The sequence below is a fragment of the Thamnophis elegans genome, chromosome 10, assembly GCF_009769535.1.
Source record: "Thamnophis elegans isolate rThaEle1 chromosome 10, rThaEle1.pri, whole genome shotgun sequence".
Taxonomy (NCBI): Eukaryota; Metazoa; Chordata; class Lepidosauria; order Squamata; family Colubridae; genus Thamnophis; species Thamnophis elegans.
In genome coordinates this window covers 3071875-3089416 of record NC_045550.1, presented here as the reverse complement: position 1 = coordinate 3089416, position 17542 = coordinate 3071875, and the positions used below count along the sequence as shown (strand labels likewise).

The following is a 17542-nucleotide window of genomic DNA, read 5'->3' as shown; positions in this document are numbered from 1 at the left end:
AAAATGGGGGTTATTGAGATATATTAAATTATACATGAAAGAAAGGAAATTAAGAGGCCGTTCAATATTTAGTTTAGTTTGGTTTATCTGAATTTAGTTTAATTTAATTTAGGTCAAAGCCAAAATGCCAAGCAAAATACAGCAAGAAAAGGAAAAATAAAAAGTAAAAAAAAAATATATCAAATGAATTTTAAATGTTCTTCCCCTTTCAAAATAATATGACTTGAGGTTATCCAATAAAGGTGAAAAATAGGAAATTTGCAACAGATAAGATGAAGTATTTTTATATTATTCATAGATCATTTAAGAATGGTACTGATCACTAAATGAAACACTTTATCAAATTAGTAGTCCAAATTCTTTGGAGAATATAGCTATAAATAACAACTAATCACTATGACTATATATTATCTCTAATATCACAATATGACTTAAAACACCCCATGAGTCAAGAATATAAGATACTATTGCCCTTAAGTCTTCTTCGTTAACTTGTTAACTTTTTGTAGATTTTATTCAACTTAGGAACAACAGAATTTGATTTTACCCAAACATGTGCTCTTAATGTTGTTCATGGGCATTCAAAGAATGTTGAATGATTTTAGGATTCCCAAATTCCAATTCTGACTGTTTTGATTCTTGAGATAATTTGTTTCATAAATATTGCTATAGTATTTAATCCTATAAACAAGTCTGAATCAGTGGTGGGTTTCAAAAAATGTTGGAACCTCTTCCGTAGGTGTTGCCTGCTTTCCGGGTCCACTGGTGGAACCTCTTCTAACCGGTTCGGTCGATTTGACGAACCGGTTCTACCGAATAGGTGCGAACTGGTAGGAACCCACCTCTGGTCTGAATGTATAAACTTTTGATGGAAATAGAAAGTGTCCTAAATGATGTGTATGAGCCATGTGTATGAGCACAGTACTTAGAATGCCACGTTGCACTATCTAAAGCCCGGAGTTTGATCCTGACTGGCTCAAGGTTGACTCAGCCTTCCATCCTTCTGAGATGGAAAACCCAGGTTGTTGGGGACAATATGTGGACATTTGTAAACTACAAATTAGGGTGCTGCAAAGTACTATGGTTCGGTATGTAAATCTAAGTGTTATTGCTATATTAAGCAATATCAAGTTCTCAATTGCTTTCAAAACTGCTGCAATAATGCAATGATGTCCTTTCCATTACATTGTTCCTTTCAATTGTCCTATGTTGTATTGATATTTTATTTAAACCTATTAGACCAAGATAAACTCTCCTTATCCCCTGTGCTGAAACAACATCCATTTCCTTGAAACTTTTGATACTTATTTTTCAGCCCTTCCTTTCATCTTCTGCTTCCACGTCCGTCCTCTATTTATCTCTGACTTCCCATCAGGAAGTTTCATACTTGTCCTAGGCAATATCATGTTCACCCTTTCGTTTACTGAAAATGACTTGCCAGATACTGCTAAATCTCTGGTCCCCTGTTACCTTTCTAAACACTTTTATTACATTTTCTAATATAAAAGAAAAGTGAAAGCTCCTGGATCCAGCCCGAAGCAAGCCTAACTTAAACCATCTTTCCGCAATTACTTTCTTTCTTTTTCATTTTAAGATGTATATTAATCTTACCTGCATACTCTTTCTTGGTAGAGACTGGGAAACACATCTGAATATGAATCTGAAAAGTATATATGAAAGTATAGATGTAATTACAATAACAGTTGACAGTAGCATTATTTTTAACTAAACTGTAACTTAGCAATAGCAATAGCAGTTAGACTTATATACCGCTTCATAGGGCTTTCAGCCCTCTCTAAGCGGTTTACAGAGTCAGCATATCGCCCCCAACAATCCGGGTCCTCATTTTACCCACCTCGGAAGGATGGAAGGGTGAGTCAACCCTGAGCCGGTGAGATTTGAACAGCCGAACTGCAGAACTGCAGTCAGCTGAAGTAGCCTGCAGTGCTGCATTTAACCACTGTGCCACCTCGGCTCTAGAAACTTCTAGAAACAATGGGACAATTCCATATGAGAGAGTATATTTCATTCTTACAGTAACTGTATACTATTTGAGTGACAAGAATACCATGTTTTTAATAAATAAAACTTTAGATAGCAGCTTTTAACCAACAGTGGTTTATTCACAAAGATAAAGTGTTTGGTTTATAGTTTATATTTAAAATCCGGGATTACAGGGTCGAATGTCCAATTAGAAAAAAAATAAGATGGATGTAATGGTAAACCACATCTATATCATACCAAGCAAACTGCATAGATGTAAATCACCCGTAACTGATCTGGAAATGAAGTTACATTTTGCATGAATTTATTATGTACATGTACCTACATTTATGTCTGCAACCAAATTCCCTTTTTGGCATTTACTTGTAGTTTTACATATGCATCATACTCATTATTCCAAATGCAATATTAATCAGTTCATCATAAAACTGTGGTAATTTTCCAAATAATGGCACCAAAAATCTAAATATTCACACTAAGCATTCCCTTGTCTACATATGCAATCTACCATTTGTAAAGACTATGGACGTGGCTGAATAACTGGTTTCCTTTCCTTTTTTTAAAAAAAAAAATATAACTTTCACAACAGTGAAAAAAGAGTGATAAATGAGATCCTAGCATTTCAAAATTAAAAACTCCTAGTTATTAACCTTAAATAAATCCTTTTTGTGTGGCAAGAATAATTTCTCTTAATATGTTTCTAACTTTCAGAGAATGCTTTTAGGACATACAACATTAACATAATTTTTTCGACTGGGGTTCTCTTAGGAGAACTGATAAAGTCTCTACCCTTAATTTTAATTGCATAGACTGCATCCTTAATTAAAAACTGTACAAATGGATTTTATGCTATGCCAAAAGAAATCTGAGTTCATTAGTTATAAAACCTTTTAAAAATTGATGTAAATATGTGAATTGTTTAAAAGTTTGAATTGTGACTCTTCATTTTATGTTGAAAACTTTACCTAGAGAATAATGAAACCAATTTAAATTGACAGCTCATGATTTCCCTCTGAAATGATAACTAGAAGGCTGAAATATCCAAAAGTATCTCTTTAAGGAAAAGATAATCCTCATATATTTTCTTGCAGAATCTGCTTAATTTAAAAGTTAAGAGGAAATTAAAGGAAAACTTGCATTCTTTTCTAGGATATATAATAGAATCATACTTTTTATTAGCTTTTCATATAAAATGGGTTATATCATTTAAAGAAAATAAATACAACTTTTATAAGGAGTCAAATAACAGACAAAAAATCTTGTTGATTCCCCACCCTGTACATTAGTAATTTAAAATAAAAATCTGTAATTCAACGAACCTTCAAGTAACAAAAAAGCTTAAGACTTTTAAAAACAAAAAACAAAATAAGCTTGGCATACATCTTTGTCTATTTTTAAACTGGATTAATCCTAGGTGATCTTTCACAAAGAAGACACCTTAAAACAATAATGGTACAGAATAAAGTCTGGCAGATGAGGAGTATTCATTGTACATGCCTTCCAGAAGGCCATTTGAAGAAACTGAAACATTAAATCAAATTAATTTAGGCATATAAATTCTGAAAAAAAACAACAAAGAAACAATTAGCTGGTCTTAGCAGAAGTAGGACTACATTTGCCACGTGTATATTGAAATAAACTTTTTGTATCCTAAATTATTTTGTGTTTATCTCTGTTTATAAATTATATTAGATTCAGCAACCAAGGTGCTGAAATATCACAATAAATACCATCCTAAGAATTTTGCAACTTGATCTGAAAGCGGAAGTAATTATAATCGCAGAAGAAAATGCGTTTTACAGGTTTCCCACACTCTGGGTTTAGATTGGCAGACCCAAAGATGTTGAAATCTAATCCAGAAAGTTTGGATCAGTGCCAGAAATGTTACTCATATTTCTGTCTTACAAAACCTCCAGGTCTTTTGTAGTCTATCTATTATAATATATTTCAATTATTACTACAATATCATTGTAAGTTTAATAATGTAGTCAGCCATGAAAGAAAACTGTCTGCTTAATTCATCTTTCTTTTGACAACGAGTAAGCAAATCTGTTTTAGATTTGTGCTTTAAAAAGATTCATTTCAGAAAGTTTTCACCACCAACTCAAGTAAACTGTTGCCTCTGAGAATAAACCTTTCCTTTCAATTTGCATCTAATCTTTATTTGAAACTAAAATAACCTATTTCCCATAATGCTGTAATGACAGAATTCTAAAGGTAATGATGTTATCCCTTCAAGTTAGATAAGGTTAAGAAACATGAGTTACTATGGGTCTTAGAAGTACTTTAATGCTGTAGCAGTATTTTGAAAGTCACTCAAAGTCATCAACTTATGCCTAACTAAGTCAATGGAGATTTGTTTTTAATTTCTTTCGCATGCTTTTTACAGGTAATCCTGGACTCACGACCATAATTGAATCCAACATAAGAATGAAAAATGACTATAAGTCACTTTTTCCAGTGCTGTCATAACTTTGAATAGTTGCTAAATGAACAGTTGTAAGTCGAGGACTACCTGTACTTTCTCAAGATTGAGAAATATTTTGTGTAGCGCCGTCTTGACATTATACGACAGTTCCAACTTATTTACATTTGCTATCAATTTATATAGTGAATTTTTAGGAAAATGATATGTGACTTATGGATATGTGTTCTGACCCCCCTTCTTCGCTCGTTCACAGACGACAGGCAGACAGACTTAAAAGGAAATAACTTTATCAGTCTCGGCTCACACTGGCTGCAAGCCCAAAATAAACATAAATAAAGTCTCTGGCAAGAAGATAACAGAATGCAAAAACAAAGATCTCTTAGAAAGCAAATCACTTCTCCAAGTGTCTCTTTGAATCAGGGTTACAGAAAGCAAATCACTTATCCAAGTGCCTCTCACAAACAAACCACGACCGGTGAACCATGAACCACAAACGAACGACGAACGTTGACTTCTGCAACCAGGGCGAGTTACCATCAGTCCTTTTATCTCCAGAAGACCACACTCACGAGCCCCAGCTGCATTGTTATTCCTGCATCTTGACTCAACTCACAGCAAACTTCTGCTGAGTCACAACAGATATGTATGATGATCAGGTCTTTGTGCCTTGTTGAAATAGATGCAAGAACAATTCTCCACTATAGAGAATGCTACTCAATTCAGGCAAGAAATAAAGAAATCCTAGTTTGCTGCTTCTTAACTCATGGAATGCAGAATAAGAGAGGAAGATCTCCATGTTCATGCATTCCCTGGTGTTTTTTTTTCCCTCAGTGCAAGAAGAGATTTAGATTAGAATAGCTTCTTATATGATTAAAACACAATCTCAGTGAGACCTCCATCACAAGTTTGGGTTAAACCATGGCCTCCAGCACCACATGTGCCTCCTACTGCAGAATTTCAATGTTCTAATATTATGCTGCTTCTGGGGAACTCGTATTTTTAATGGGGGGAATGCTAACGTTTTGCCTCTGAAAGGTCTCCTACCCAATTTGCTCTCTTTAAAACCTTCCCAGGTGTCGAGAACAGGCTGAAACGTTTTAGCTATGCTTATTTAATGACATCACCACATCATCACATGGCTTGTTATATTTGTTCAATGATAAGGAGTTTGAGTTCATAGTCTCTGAGAAGTTGCTTATCCGTTTACTCGCAGCCCGTCTGAATCAGATCCAATTCCTCATCCTTGTTTTCATTCCATGATATTGAATTCAAATACTACAGTAGCCCGTCTTCATTGATCCACAGCAATGTCCATTTAGTCTTGAAGTTGATAGAGAAAATCTATGTTGACTGATTAGCTTTGCTTTGTCATGATGACATTATGTGTTTGCATAATCTTCTTGATTCCTTGTCTTATGTTGGTCTCTTCCATCTGGTGGGCTATGCAAAGAGTTTGTCTGATAGACTCATAACACTTTTGGGATTTTACTCATCTTTAATTTGTCCACTACATCGCTTCTTTATTTTTTGACAAAGTTGCCTTTTATTCATTAAACGTGAGCTCAGTCAACTGAACATTTAAAAATGTATCACAAATATTATTGACTGGCACTGATGGTTGATAGGGGTTTATGCCAGCATCCTAGGTATCGACTGAGTATCTTAAAATGTATGATGTTTGATCGAGCCTTTGATCGAGTTAACTGGCAATTTCTGCTGAAGATATTGCAAAAAATGCAGATAGGAGATAATTTTTTACAGTCAATTAAAGCAATATACCAACAGCAAACAGCACAAATCATAGTCAATGGAAGTTTAACAGACTCTTTTCAAATTGGAAAAGGTACAAGACAGGGCTGTCCTTTGTCCCCATTATTGTTTATTATAACTTTGGAAGTATTGTTGAATAAAATACGGGGCTTGGATGGTCTAAAAGGGATAAAGATTAGGCAGCAAGAACACAGAGTCCGCGCTTTTGCGGATGATTTGGTCATAATATTGGAACAACTGTAGGAATCCAGTATGGTCTTAATGAATACGATTAATCAATATGGTCAAGTGTCTGGTTTTAAAATAAATTTAGGGAAAACAAAAATATTAGCTATAAATATGAATACTAAACAAAAGGAAGAATTAGGAGCGATGCTAGGATGTGAGGTAGTGTAATTTCTTGATGTATTTTGTAAAATTCTTGGACATGGTGCGGAAAGCCCCGATGACAATGGGTAGCACTGTCACATGTTTCATCCATACTCGCATAGTTTCGATAGCCAGATCGCGATATTTCATTATTTTTTTTCTAGTTCTTTTTCTTCGGCATTTCCTGGAATAGCAATATTAATCAATTTACACTTTGGTTTTCGACGACTGTGATATCCGGTGTGTTGCGCTCCAAATGACGATCCGTTTGCATTAGGAAGTTCCACAAGATCTTCACCTTCTCATTTTTATTTTCATTATTACTATTACTATTATATCCTATTGTTGCAATAAAATCCATCGGTGTTTAAACGTCATGCTTTTGCTCTCGGTATAGAACTTTGAAAATTGGGGCAGATGAATGTTTAACTCTTTGGCGCACACCACAATTCATAATTGGCAAAATATGTTTGGTAGGTCACAAATTGAAAAGTTGTGGTAAGAGAGCCGGGCATTTGAAATACTGAGTTTCATGTATTGTGTCTAAAATCTGCAATGTACTGACTCCATAACCTGTAAACTATCAGCAAAAAAAAACCAGATGAAAATTGGGACAATACCATATATTCTGTCTTAATTACGCATATGCTAAGCAGGCTGCTGAGATGACAGTCCATTTTACAAAATTGTAATGCTTTTTACCTCCAGAGATTTACATAATATGAATATTCTCATTCTCTCTCTTTCTCTCTCTCTCTGTGAGTATGTGTGTTAAACAACAAAGAAAAGCAGTAGGTTCTATCTGCAAGGAGGGCAGATGTCTTGATAAATATGCTTGATCTATGCTCCTATTGTGAACTCATTCCCTTATGATAAAATTGCTTTGTGAAGGAAATCACACTATGTTTACTAAGCAGATCTTTAACCTCTTGCTACTACTTATTAGCATAGCAGTCTTTATTCTAACTCTGTGACTGGTGTAAAAAGATTTATTCTTTTGAAAGTTCACAGGCAAATGTAGAAAAAAAACCAGTTCTATAAGAAAGAAATTTATTTTTATGCTTCTGCTTTATTTTTATCATTTTGATTTGGTTCTAACATGGTTTTATTTAACCCGTCCCTACAGATTTAAATACTTAAAAATCTCCTCTCTCAAATTAATATGAGGGAATATTCAAAAGTCCTCTTTCCTTAGTTATTCTTTCCAACTAGTTATAGTAGTTAACAGACTTTGTTGACTCTGTGGTCCTTATAGCAATAGCAATAGCAGTTAGACTTATATACCGCTTCATAGGGCTTTCAGCCCTCTCTAAGCGGTTTTCAGAGTCAGCATATCGCCCCCACAGTCTGGGTCCTCATTTCACCCACCTCGGAAGGATGGAAGCCTGAGTCAACCTTGAGCCAGTGAGATTAGAACCGCTGAACTGCAGATAACAGTCAGCTGAAGTGGCCTGCAGTACTGCACCCTAACCACTGCACCACCTCGGCTCTTCATGGTGGATTGGAGCCATTGTTAATATATTCCACATTGTTAATATATTCCACTTCCTAAACTTGAGTGATGTGTGTGTGTGTGTCTGTGTAAAGATAAATAGGTAAATATATAGATAAAAGTTCCCCTCGCACATATGTGTTAGTTGTTCTGGACTCTATGGGGGCGGTGCTTATCTCCGTTTCAAAACCAAAGAGCCAGAGCTGTCCAAAGACATCTCTATAGTCATGTGGCCAGCATGACTAAATGCTGAAGGCACATGGAATGCTGTTACTTTCCCACCAAAGGTGGTTCCTATTTTTCTACTTGCATTTTAACATGCTTTCAAACTGCTAAGTTGGAAGAAGCTGGGGCAAATAATGGGAGCTCACTCTGTTACATGGCACTAGGGATTTGAACTGCCGACCTTTCTGACCGACAAGCTCAGTATCTTAGCCACTGAGCCACCACATCCCTGTTATATATAATAATTTTCAAGATTTTTCACAGTATCTTACTTGTTCCCAAACCATAGCAGGCTTCTGTACTGGAAAAAAAAATGAAGATAATACAAACTAATATAAAGGAAAGAAAAGAAATAAAGTAGAAAGTTAAAGGTGCAAGAAAGGAGGAAAAATAGAAAAGGAAGTTAAAAGGTTCAAAAAAGTTGCTTCCAATCTTCTTTACAGCAGTTACAAGTATGGTTATGAATTTACTTCTTACTCCATGGTTACATCACTTTCTATAATGTAACCTAGGTAATTATCATAACCATAAATCATAAGTTCATTTTTTCTTGCTTTACTTAAAAAGTCCATAAGGCAGGTTCCAATCATCAATAAACAAAGATACAGCCTTTTTTCTGATCAAATAAGTCAATTTAAACATCTTAGCAAGTTCCATTCTTTGCAAACATTCATCCGTTGTGGGTAAAGCCGAATCTTTCCATCTTTGTTGCATATAAAAATACTGCTGCAGTTATCATATACAAAAGCAAAATTCCATGACTTTTATCCAACTATTTGCCCATCAATCCCAAAGGAAAAGCATCTGGTCTTAATTGTATATTAATCTTTAAAACTCTCAGTATGTGTAATGGAATCCAGAATGTTTTAAAATTTTTTTACATATTCATCAAACATGAGAAAAAGTCTTTTCGTATTGTTCACATTCCCAACATGAATTTAAAATGCCTTTAAGAGCTTTATACATTCTAGACAATTTCTCTGGTGACATACAGTATATAAATGGTACATAATATTATAAAAAAATATCTTTAAGATTATAACATAATGTAAATTTCAATCACATATTTTCCATTGCTCCATCTGTATAGTATAAACAATATTTAGCTCATTTTATCATACGTTCTTTCACTTGCCCTTTTTCTATTTCAAATTTCGATAAAAACGTATACATTTTTGCAATCACAAATTTGTCATTTGTACACAATTCTATTTCAAACACAGTCTTACAATGTCCAAAAAAAATTCCCCGTGTGATTGATTTCATAGTTTCCATGTTATATTTCATTTCAAACAATGTAAGAATATCTTTTCTCAGAGATTAATCCACAGATCATCTAGACCCCAAATATCTCACACTGCCCATCCCTGGAATAATCAGACATAAACTGCCTCCAGTGCAGAGATTACATCTGGTTGGGGTAATTTCATAATACATTGCTTTTTGAAATAAGCTGAACAATTTTAGCAACCAGATTTCCCCAATCCTTGTCAGGCAGATGTGTTGGGAATACAACTTTCACTCTGGCTGTGTATTCTGGCATTTTTAATCCCAACACATCTGGAAGATACCAGGTTGGAGAAATCTGCTTTGAACCCAGCACATAATTCACAGAACAAACAAATAAATATATGTCTTGGCTCTATCGTGTTGCTGGACAACCTTCTTGTAATACTCTAATTAGGTCTGCACCCAGGGCAATGCTTATTTTTAATTTTTATAACTGTATGTTCATTTCTGTGATTGCTTTGTTTTTGAAGCACATCAAATATATGTATCAGCTGCACAGTTCTATGTGTTAGGTCTACCAGATCTGTGCTGCAAAAAAACTAGATGACCACAGGGCAGAAGCAACAAGACACTAAGTAACTCAGAGCTGTTTCCATTGTTGCACAACAATTACATGAAACCAGGTGCTGCTATGACTCAATTAAAGTATATTTGCTTTCCTAGACCAAGTCAATGATCCTATGCAATGTTGAACTGCAATGTTGAATTGTCTGTAGCAATGGTGGGTTTCAAAAATTGTTTGAACCTACTCTGTGGGTGTGGCCTCTTTTGTGGGAGTGGCTTGCTGCCCATGTGACCGGATGGGAGTGGCTTGCCACCCATGTGACCGGATATGAAGATGCCGATGACGCTTGTCAGAACCACCTTAAATTACCTCACACGCAGCACTGGCATGCATAAGAATAGGATGTCAACTTGTTTTTTAAAAGGCATCTTTGGTTTGCATTAAAACAACTTCAACACACGCAATGTTCGGATTGCACCACAAACGCAGTAGTCATCCTTACCTTTCACAGAAGCACTGAGTTTTATAAATATGAGCATTATAGTGTAGAATAATCATATCCAAGGACCAGTGGTGGGTTTCAAAAATTTTTGGAACCTCTTCTGTAGGTGTGGCCTGTTTTCCGGGTCCACTGGTAGAACCTCTTCTAACCGGTTCGGTAGATTTGATGAGCCGGTTCTACCGAATAGGTGCGAACTGGTAGGAACCAACCTCTGGTCTGTAGGCATTGATATTAAGTATTACAATGTGCTTTCAAATAAATATTACAATGTGCTTTGCATCACATTGCTATTTGCACTCAAATAATGTACCTGGTGCAAAACACATTGGCCAGATTGTTGCCAGGACAATACCATGAGTGGAGAATCACACCTATATTAAATTATATTAGTTCCACCAGCTACTAGCAAGGCTCCAGAGCCCATTCAAAGTAGTTCATTACTTTTAAAGTCCTACAAAGTGCAGGACTGGGATATATCAGGCAATTCAATTCATCTACTTGTTCAGCTTGGTCATCTAGAGACCAACATTGGACAAGGGAGATTGGTTCCTTTCCTTAGAAGATTCATCATGTATGGGCAAGTTAATAAGCCTTCTCCACTGTAGGTTTCATATTGTGGGCCTTTCTACCATCAGATGATTCACAAGTTATGTTTGACAAAGAGCAGCAGGCACTTGTAGCGTCACAACTTGTCTTGTCCAAAATCACAGGGTCCCAGCAATAGTGACAGCTGTCCAGCCAAATCAGTTCCTCTCAGTGCCCCAAGACTTTTTATGCCCAGCATGTTGCCATGCATGAGCCCTCATCAACTCTCATGCTCTACAATAGGCATTGCTTCTGAGATGGCACCAGGCTTTTAGGCCAGAGGCATCAGGGAAGTAAAGTGTGAGCAGGAAACACAACCTAGGATACTATGCAGAGGTGGGTTCCTACCAGTTCACACCTATTCAGTAGAACCGTCCATCAAATCTACCGAACCGGTTAGAAGAGGTTCCACCAGTGGACCCGGAAAGCAGGCCACACCTACAGAAGCGGTTCCGACATTTTTTGAAACCCACCACTGGTCCTTGGATATGATTATTCTACACTATCATGCTCCTATTTATAAAACTCAGTGCTTCTGTGTAAGGTAAGGATGACTACTGCGTTTGTGCTGCAATCAGAACATTGCGTGTGTTGAAGTTGTTTTAACGCAAACCAAAGATGCCTTTTAAAAAACAAGTTTGCATCATATTCTTATGCATGCCAGTGCTGTGTGTGAGGTCATTTAAGGTGGTTCTGACAAGTGTCGTCGGCATCTTCATATCCGGTCACATGAGCGGCAAGCCACTCCCATCCGGTCACATGGGAGGCAAGCCACTCCCACAAAGGAGGCCACACCCACAGAGTAGGTTCGAACAATTTTTGAAACCCACCACTGATGCTATGGGAAGAAAAAAGGAGGCAGACAAGAAGGACCACTCTGATATAAGACTTCTCCGTTAGGCAAGATGTGGAAAAGAGAGCGAGAGAGAGAGAGAGAGAGCAGGGAAGATCTTTCTACTGGGAGAAGGAAAGAATATTGATCAATGTAGTAATAAAATCAAATGTTGGTATTCCACTTTTCAAGCAACTATTTTGGGGGAAAAATAAATTTAAAGGCATACTCTTTACTTCTTTTCATTTTTGATTCACTAAACTTTTTGGCCTATGAGTCTTTTAGTGCAGCACTCATGATGATTTGCATTTTAGACCAAGAGCCAAGGTGACGCAGTGGTTAAATGCAGCACTGCAGGCTACTTCAGCTGACTGCAGTTCTGCAGTTCGGCTGTTCAAATCTCATCGGCTCAAGGTTGACTCAGCCTCCCATCCTTCCGAGGTGGGTGAAATGAGGACCCAGACTGTGGGGGCAATATGCTGACTCTGTAAACCACTTAGAGAGGGCTGAAAGCCTTATGAAGCGGTATATAAGTCTAACTGCTATTGCTATTCTGGGGACTTTAAAAAAAATCACTTTCATATTTCTACAGCCAAAAGGCTGGACCAAAGTCAATCAGCTGGCAAGGTGGGACTAGAACTCATAGTGTTCTGGTTTTTAGCTTGATACATTAATCATTACACCAAGTTGCTCTATGTACAAAGCTTAACCTTTGAACCCAGATGCAAATACAAAAATAAAAAGTCTAATGTAAATATTTTATTGCCTAAATCAGTTGTAGTCAACCTGGTCCCTATCGCCCACTAGTGGGCATTCCAGCTTTCATGGTGGGCGGTAGGGTTTTGCTGTAACTCTGCTTTATAAATTTTATAAAGTAAAGTTACTTCCCTACTTTATAAATCACCATTACTGTGGAACCGGTGGGCGGTTAGAAAGTTTTACTACTAACAGAGATACAAAAGTGGGCGGTAGGTATATAAAGGTTGACTACTCCTGGCCTAAATATTTGCCAAGACATCAAATACATAATACGCAAGATCTAGGACAGATAGGCTGAACTTAAATAATGTCCTATAGGAAAAGAAATCACTTTTCTTTAAAGGGAAATCTAAGGAAATTCTAGCTCAGTGGTTCCCAAACTTGACAACTTTAAGACTTGTGGACTTCAACTCCCAGAATTCTGGGAGTTGAAGTCCACAAGTCTTAAAGTTGCCAAGTTTGGGAACCACTGAGCTAGCTCATCATTCTGCGTTCATATTTAATTAACTTCAACAAGATAGATTATTTTTTAGAAAATCCCTGCCTTTCTTCTGCCCCCAAGTTTATTGGTCTATGGGAATGGAATGGCATGAATCATCTAAGATGCCAGTGTTGAAAGGTGTAGCTAGTTAACGTTTACTGAGTGCTTTGAGATGCGAGGCTGAAGGAAGACGTAAGTCAGGTAGCAGCTGTACTGTTCCTTGCTGTGGGCTGCAGGGAACCTTGTTAAAGATTCAATAGGTGGCCCTTGTCCCTTTGATTCAGTACTGCATCTGTGTGCCAAAGGAAGCTAGGGGGTATTCTTTTGCTGGAGGTGCTGCCTTTTAAGTGAAAAAGCAAAACAGAGGACCTAACTACAGCTAGTCAAGGAATTGTATTTGTGTGTGTAAGAATATGAATGTTGGGAGGATGTTCAAAGGACCAACAGAAACAGTTCAGGGTTAAGTGAAATAATTTCTGTATTCACTAGCCTCCCCTTTTTCAGATGCTAGAGTTGAAAGCTTAATGAGCTAAATACTTTGAGGGCTTCACTCAAATTATAGCCATTCTGCACATCGTTAAGTGCAGGTTCTCAAGTTCTAAGTTTTGCCCACTCCTTTTTCTTACAAAGAAACCCTTGACATGACTCCTGTTGACACATTAATAAATACCAGGAGTAATGAATTGGTTGTCTAAACAAAGAATCACACACATTTGCAGATAGATAGATAGATAGATAGATGATAGATAGATAGATAGATAGATAGATAGATAGATAGATAGAGATAGAGATAGAGAGAGAGAGAGAGAGAGAGAGAGAGAGAGAGAGTTTGTAAGTTTGTAAGTTTGTAAGTTAGTTTGTAAGTTTGTAAGTTTGTAAGTTTGTAAGTTTGTAAGTTTGTAAGTTTGTAAGTTTGTAAGTTTGTAAGTTTAATATTATTTATAAGCCGCCCAATCCCGAAAGACTATAGATATAGATATAGATGATATAGATATAGATGATATAGATGATATAGATATAGATGATATAGATATAGATATAGATATAGATATAGATATAGATATAGATATAGATATAGATATAGATATAGATAGAGATAGAGATAGAGATAGAGATAGAGATAGAGATAGAGATAGAGATAGATATTTCTCTCTGTGTGTGTGTCTAAAGCTGCTTAATATAAACTGGATACATTTGATAATTACATTGATATTATTTGATATTTGTCTTATCCAAAAATACACACATTTTACTTGTACCGAATTACAGTTTTGCCTCTATTAATTTGTACTTGTTATAATATAATGAGAAGGTTATGAGAACAGAATGGATTTGCCAATATTAAGCATCTCTCGAGAAAGTATTTTTTTTTATGGATCTTACAAGCTTGATAAGTTGGGTTGTTCCTTGGGGTTTTGAAAATGTCTTTTGCCTGAAGGGCTACACAATTCCAGATGTTGTACAGATTCCAGTTGTATGTCAGGGTGGTTTGTCCTGGATCCCTTGGGCCTATCTTGCTTTGGGTTATACAATTTGCTCACCTGCTTGTAATTGTTGTATCCATCTTTTGCAGAATGGATTTCTTCAGTACTGTCCAATGGATCATAAAACAGGCTTACTTACAAGTTTCCATAAGTAATCTCTCATGAGATAGTCAGTTTAGGTTTGGGTCAACAAACTCTATTTTAAAGTCTTCGATACTTTTCTTGTTTAGAAGAAGATAATATGAAATGGATGTGTTAAATTATTGCATGATCTAGTAAACCTCAACCCGTAACAAAAACCTATAAGCAATATTTTCCATTTGGTTTGTATATAGTATATCGGAGTATATACATTTTATGGTTTTCTGACTTTCACATTTTGTTCTGTTTAGACGTGCATGATTACTTATCCCTAAGAAAAGTTTTTAAACGTTCCCACAAAATGTATCAGTCCTATTAACCAAGTTTTTTTTTTTTAAAAAAAAAGAGAAAAGACTGAAATACAAGCCCTTGTTCACTTCAACAAAGAGAAATGTTTGGATCTCAAAAAACATTCCATATTGTAGAGAAAGATTCTATTTCAGTTTTGTGTGACATTTTTTTTTTCATAGGGAAAGCAGTAAGTACCACCAACAAGTCTTGATAGAATATAGATATCATAAATCAGACAAGATGCCTTGTCGAGTGTAATGTGCTCTGACGGAAAGATCTCAGGTAGGATTCTTTCATACAATCACTTACACGGTCATTTTAAGTACAGAATGCTAGACAATGTACCTTTATGTGAAAAAGCAAATAATCTACCATGATCAGTATGAATAATGGATCCATTCATTAGCGTAGTATATCATTAGGATTATTATTATTTTTTTGCATTTAATTTTTCTTCCTGCACAAAAATAGTTTCACTGTTTCTGGTCACTATTAAAATTATCGGCCAACTTGAATCTATACCTTTCATTCTACTTCTCCTAAGTGTTATCTTCCATAGCAGTTAGAGGAAGGCACAGTGTTGATTTGATTTCATTTGATTTGATTTATTGCATTTCTATGCCGCCCTATTCCCAGAGGGACTCAGGGCGGCTCACAAACCAAAGTAAGGGGTTGGAGATACAAACAGGAGGAAAAACAATGGACAAACAACTACAACAATTTAAAAACAATCAACAAGCACACAATTTGAGCAGGGACGGGAACTCGTCAGCCCCAGGTCTGTCGGAACAGCCAAGTTTTAAGGGCTTTGTTGATGTATGCATTTGTAATTATGGTTTCATATAGTACTTAATCCATGTCTGTCTGTCTCTTTCTCTATTATCTATCTATCTCTATCTATCTATCTATCTATCTATCTATCTATCTATCTATCTATCTATCTATCTATCTATCTATCCATCCATCCATCCATCCATCCATCCATCCATCCATCCATCCATCCACATACACATTCATGGTAAAATGGTGAAATGACTTTTCACTGAAAGGAACAAGTGGGTATTTCTACAAAATTACCATCTACCACAATATCACCAAATTGATGCAGAGGTTGGTTCCTACCAGTTCGCACCTATTCGGTAGAACCCGTTCGTCAAATCTACCGAACCAGTTAGAAGAGGTTCCACCAGTGGACCCGGAAAGCAGGCCACACCTACAGAAGAGGTTCCAAAATTTTTTGAAACCCACCACTGGTCCTTGGATATGATTATTCTACACTGTCATGCTCATATTTATAAAACTCAGTGCCTCTGTGAAAGGTAAGGATGACTACTGCGTTTGTGGTGCAATCAGAACATTGCGTGTGTTGAAACCAAAGATGCCTTTTAAAAAACAAGTTTACATCATATTCCTATGCAAGCCAGTGCTGTGTGTGGGGTAATTTATGGTGGTTCTGACAAGTGTCGTCGGCATCTTCATATCCGGTCACATGGGCAGCAAGCCACTCCCATCCGGTCACATGGGCAGCAAGCCACTCCTGTCCAGTCACATGGGCGGCAAGCCACTCCAACAAAGGACACCACACCCACAGAGTAGGTTCGAACAATTTTTGAAACCCACCACTGGAGTGATGCCTCTGATCACTGCTTCTCCCAGTGAATTTGGGCTGAGCACTAGTGAAAGAAAACTGATAAATTTACACTTGGAAAAACATAATTGGTAATAAGTGAAAAAATGGATGCATATCACCAAACTATTATATTATTATTTTTTTTAAAAAATCACTATGTGGTCATTATCTTACTAGGAATATGTATAAGTGCCAACTATTTTTAGGTGAACAGAGAAGGAAAACGTTGGCTCTTTCAAATCCAGGCAGAGATTCCAAGCCGAAGAAAGTTCTATTTTCTTATTTAGTGCCTGTTTCTTAGCATAGAATTGGCACAAACCCCAAGCAGCTCAACTGAACGAAGAAAGTGTGGCCACAAGAGAGTTTTAATTTATTGATGGTCCTTGCCCTACTGTACATTCACTGCTGCTATTTCAGTGTAATGGATGAAGCAGATGTTTGACACCGCAGCACCTCTTCATAACTTCACCCTTCAAAAACAGTTTTACAAGTCCTTACTAGCAATGGTTCCCATTCAGCAGAGGAAGCTGAGGTCATTGTGAAACATGAGGCCCACGCAGAAGCCTGAACTCATGTGCTCTGCAGCTGGGCCTACGTCGTCTAAGCACGTTAACAATTTATGAAACAGCCATAATTTTCAGCTTATGGACGAAGAAATAAAAGTGTTGACACCATTATTTTAACATCTGTGAGGGGGTAAAAATACAAGTCCATGTCTAAGTGAACAAATGGTGCAAGAATTGCGACGATTCTT

The 17542-nt window shown here is 36.6% G+C and overlaps 1 long non-coding RNA gene across 1 annotated transcript in view; it reads right to left on the bottom strand.

Annotated features, from left to right (window-relative positions):
• Window positions 1–1604: 1604 nt before the first annotated feature.
• The window catches only part of LOC116514235, a 60622-nt gene continuing 44684 nt past the window's right edge, over window positions 1605–17542 (bottom strand). The window contains exon 4 of the long non-coding RNA XR_004256079.1: window positions 1605–1660. This is a non-coding gene — a long non-coding RNA (uncharacterized LOC116514235). The remainder of the gene's footprint in view (window positions 1661–17542) is intronic.